Raw genomic sequence first — 5,448 nt, forward strand, 5'->3', positions numbered from 1 at the left:
TACTCAAGAGAATTGCTACTTCTTACATGGTTTCCCTTCCAAAACCGCCAATATTTCGAAGACTGAAACTTCCACTTCGAAGACTGAAACTTCCACTTCTATGTTTTCTGAGGATGAATATCAAGAGTATTTAAGGTTAAAGTCTAACAGTTTGGCACAACCATCTCAATCTTCCAGTATATCAACAACCTGTGTTTCTCAATCTATGGAAGGTCAAAATTCATGGGTAATTGACTTAGGTGCTTCTGATCACATTTCTGGTAATACCTCTTTGTTCTCATCTATTTCGTTTCGAGAAAAATATCATTTCATAACCCTTTAAAATGGATCTAAAACTTCCTCCAAAGGATTCGATCATGTTTCTTTGTCTCCCTCCCTCAATCTCAACTCAGTCTTTTTTGTCCCTAGTTGTCCTTTTAATTTAATTTTCCTAAGCTAGTTGACCAAAATGTTAAATTGTTCAATAACCTTTGATCATAAATCTTTTGTTATACAGAAGCGTGGTTTGGGGAGACAGATTGGAGAAAGATATGAAGCTGGCGGATTATACCATTATGGATATCGTCCAAGGGTGTCCTGTGTTGTTGCTCCTAATCCTAAAGGGCTACATGATCGACTTGGCCATCCTCATTTGTCCAAATTAAAAAAGATTTTTCCTGAACTGAGTGGTCTCCAAACCTTAGAATGTGAGTCATGTCAATTAGGAAAACATGTTAGATCTTCCGTTCCTAAAATGTCTCAATCAATATGTAATTCTAGTTTTTCCATCATCCATTCTGATATATGGGGTCCTAGTCGTATCTCCTCCTTTAGTTTAGATATTTTGTTACCTTTATTGATGAATATTCAAGATGTACTTGGGTTTATCTTATGAAAATTCATTCTGAATTGTTAGCTATCTTTACATCCTTTTTGAATGAAATGAAGAATCAATTTGGTCAAGTAATCAAAATATTAAGAAGTGATAATGTAAAAGAGTATTTCTCATCCTCCTTTTCTGCCATCTTGAGTTCCCATGGTATCTTACATCAGTCTACTTGTCCTCATACACCGCAGTAAAATGGTATAGTAGAACGCAAAAATAGATACTTGGTTGAAACTGCTCGTACCCTTTTGCTTGGTGTCCATATTCCTGTCCATCACTAGGGGGATGCCATCTTAACTGCATGTTATCTTATTAATAGGATGCCCTCCTCCTCTCTTGATAATAAAGTTCCTTTCTCCATTTTGTTTCCTAATGTTCCTCTCTTTCATACATCTCCCCAAGTGTTTGGCTGTGTATGTTTTGTTCATGACATGTCTCCAGGTCTAGACAAACTCTTCGTCGCGCTCTCAAATGTGTCTTCTTAGGCTATTCTCGACTTCAAAAAGGATATCGATGTTACTCTCCTGAAACTAAGAAGTATTATATGTTGGCCAATGTCACATTCTTTGAACAGACTCCTTACTTCTCTCCATCTGTTTAGGATGTTTCAATCCTCCAGCAGGTCCTTCCTATTCCAATGGCTGAGTCAAATAGCTCCACTGTCTCTGTCATTCAAAGTCTTGATCACAGTCCTTCTACACCCGTTTCTCCACATACTAAGATCATCCCACACAGGGCCCCAATGGATAATCCACCTCCCCAAGACAATGTTAAATCTCCTACTTTAGATTCTTCTCCCTCATCACCTCCTCCCACGCCTCTTGGTGAAAATGATTCAGCATGGCCTATTGCCCTCAGAAAAGGTACTCGTTCCACTCGAAACCCTCATCCCATTTATAATTTTCTAAGCTATCATCGATTGTCGCCCTCCTATTTTTCTCTTTTAACCTTAGTGTCCTCTATTGTTATACCCAAGAATGTGAAAGAAGCACTTAATCATCCTGAATGGCGACAAGCTATGATTGCAGAAATGCAGGCTCTTAACCACAGTAATACTTGGGAGTTGGTGCCCCTTCCCCCAGGCAAAAAGGCGGTTGGTTGTCGATGGGTGTATGCAGTTAAAGTCGGCCCTGATGGTGAAATTGATCGGCTCAAAGCTCGACTTGTTGCAAAAGGTTATACTCAGGTTTATGGTCTTGATTATTGTGACACTTTCTCTCTTGTAGCCAAGATGACTATTATTCGCCTCTTCCTTGCCAAGGCAGCCATTCGTCATTGGCCACTTCATCAATTAGATATCAAGAATGCCTTCCTACATGGTGATCTTGAGGAAGAAGTTTATATGGAGCAACCTCCTGGGTTTATTGCTCAGGGGGAGTCTAGTATGGTATGAAAATTGCATCGATCTCTATATGGTCTCAAGCAATCCTTGGGTGCTTGGTTTGGAAAGCTTAGCTCCATTGTTCAAAAATTTGGACTAAACCGCAGTGAAGCAGACCATTCAGTTTTTTACTGTCATTCTTCTCTCGGGAAATGTGTTTACTGAATAGTATATGTTGATGATATTGTCATTACAGGAAATGATGTTGTTGGAATATCTCAACTAAAAGAGTACTTGTGTAGACATTTTCAAACCAAGGATCTTGGAAGTCTCAAATACTTCTTAGGCATTGAAGTAGCGCAATCAAAAGATGGAGTTGTAATCTCCCAAAGGAAGTATGCTCTTGATATATTACAAGAAACAGGCATGATTGATTGTAGACCGGTAAACAGTCCCATGGACCCAAACCAGAAATTAAGGACAGAAGAAGGTGAATTATTCTCTGATCTAGAGATGTATAGGAGGCTGGTTGGAAAACTGATTTATCTCACTATTATAAGGCCAGATCTATCCTTTGCAGTTGAAGTGGTTAGTCAGTTCATGCAGGCTCCATGTGTTGACCAGTTGAATGTTCTCATTCGCATTCTAAGGTATGTAAAGAAGGCTCCCGGGCAAGGATTGTTATATAAAGATAAAGGAAACATTCAGGTCTCTGGGTATTGTGATGTAGATTGGGCAGGTTCACCTATTGATAGACGGTCTACTACAGGATATTGTGTTTTTCTGGGAGGAAACATTATTTCATGGAAATGTAAGAAACAAAATGTAGTAGCTCAATCAACCACGGAAGCCGAGTATAGGGAAATGGCATCACTAACATGTGAACTCATATGGGTGACACAATTCCTTCAAGAGGTTAAATTTTGTGACATCCATACTATGAAGATGTATTGCGACAATCAAGCTGCTTTCCATATTGCATCAAATCCAGTGTTTCACGAGAGGACTAAACATATAGAAATTGATTATCATTTTGTTCGTGAAAAGTTGTTGACGAAAGAAATATGTACTGAGTTTATTGGGTCAAACGATCAACTTGCAGATGTATTGACCAAGTCATTAAGGGGTCCTCAGATTGAGTTTATTTGTTCCAAGCTTGGTACATACAATTTGTATGCTCCAGCTTGAGGGGGAGTGTTAGGATATTTATCCTATTTTATCATCATTATATTGTGTCAAGGGTTACCCTATTTATCATGATTATATTGTGTCAAGGGTTACCCTATTTATCATGATTATATTGTGTCTAGGGTTACCCTATTTATCATGTACTTTTGTATCAATTTATTCTTATAAATAGAAGATTGTGAGAGGGATCAATTAAGCCCTCTAGAATTATTTTACAGTTTAATTCTCAAGTACACTCTATCTTTTAAGAGAAATTTTTTTATAAAGAGATAAACACTTTCAAGTGTTATAGATTGTATTGTATTTGAACACATATCCTCTCGCTGAGAGTCATTCATTTGTACCTACCACAAAACCTATTTGTGGATTTGTTGTAAGTTCTTAAGAGAACTCAAATACTTGGTTGTTCAGCTTAGGTTGAGTTGAATGTCTAGACAATTGTCTAAGGTTAGATCCTGGAGAGGCTAAAGTCGGTCTAGTTAGGTTGACTAGGAAACCAAGAGTGGTGCTAATACTCATTGTAACAGGAGTAGTGAGAATACTCGATGAGATCCTAGAGAGGCAAAACTCGTGTAATCTTGAAAAATATTAGTGGAACGGCTTAAGGATTCTTAAGGGAGAATTGGACGTAGCTTAGGTTAAGTGAACCAGTATAAAAATATGTGATTTACTGTTTCTCTATCTAGATCGTTTTCCATTTACTCATAATATTAAAACCTAGTTTTCAATCATCTTAAAACTTACACCTTATATTTACAAACTATTAGACGCTGATTAAAGATTTTTAATACACTATTCAGCCCCCTCCTCTTGTGATAATCGATTATTTACGAACTTTGGTAATTCTTGCTTTTTGGGGATATTCATTTATCCCAAATGATAATGGATTATTTGCGAATCAAAGTTTTTTTTTATGTTTCCTAGGATAATCGATTATCACTGTATCCCAAGTGATAATCGATTATTCAAGTGAACATTCTAAACTAAAAAGGTAGATACAAGACTTTTTAAGATTACATTCAAATGACTAAAGCTATTACAATTTAAATTACAAACCAAAAACTTTAACATGAATTCATCCAGACATGTAAAAGGTTCTTCAATTCTTTGAGTACTTCATCATCAGAATCTTTCAAAGCTCTTTGTACCAGCTTATTGGTAACAATCTTTCCCTTTTTTATGATGGTAAAAAAATTCTTTTTAAAGGCCTTTTATTAATACCTGCATGATTGTCACTTAGACAAAGCCAAAAACATTAGTGTAAACTATATGTGACTGTTAAGACAAGATCGTCTAGTAATAATTGTTTTGAAGTTTAACAATAGTGCTTAATGAAATCATCTAGGATAACACACTAAGCGTTATGCTTGTGTAAACAAATCCTAAACGCATATATACTTTACTCTAAATAGACTTCACATAAATGCTATAGTACACTATCAAGCTAAACGTTATTGACCGTCTAACGTTTAAATGCATGTACGAATTGTACTTTCTTATTTGTTGTGTTGTTTTCTCTTCATCTGTGCAGACCTACAAAGTACAAAGCTTTATTCAAAAGTTATGCATTTGTTCAGAAGAATGTTAAGAGATAGGAAGACATTTTGGGAATGTTTTCTGAATGCCTTCTATTTGACGTATCAGTACAAGTAGCACTTGTCTCTCAAAAAGCAACATAACATCTGACCTCGTACCTAAAGGCTACACATCTACGTGAAAGTCAATGCTGTAAGTAATGTATGAATAAAAGACAACAATAATTATATCAAGAAGAATCACTTTGCTCTATCAATTTTCTCTTACAGTTGCATCGTCTATTCTAATATAAGAAAATTATTATCTAATTAGCTTCAAGCACCTATTTATTACAATGATTTAGTTGATAACGATTCCTGCAACTTATCTTCCATTCAACAATCAAAATTACAACTATTACTGCAAGACTTTCAACAGTTATTAAGGGAGCCTACTACTTTGCCTCTAAGGAGGAGATATGTTCACCAGATTTCATTGGTCAATGACAAACCATTTTGGCTTAAACCATATCGTTATCCAAGAACGCCAAAAGAGGGGA

Source organism: Vigna angularis, chromosome 1 (assembly GCF_016808095.1).
Source record: "Vigna angularis cultivar LongXiaoDou No.4 chromosome 1, ASM1680809v1, whole genome shotgun sequence".
NCBI classification, from domain to species: Eukaryota; Viridiplantae; Streptophyta; class Magnoliopsida; order Fabales; family Fabaceae; genus Vigna; species Vigna angularis.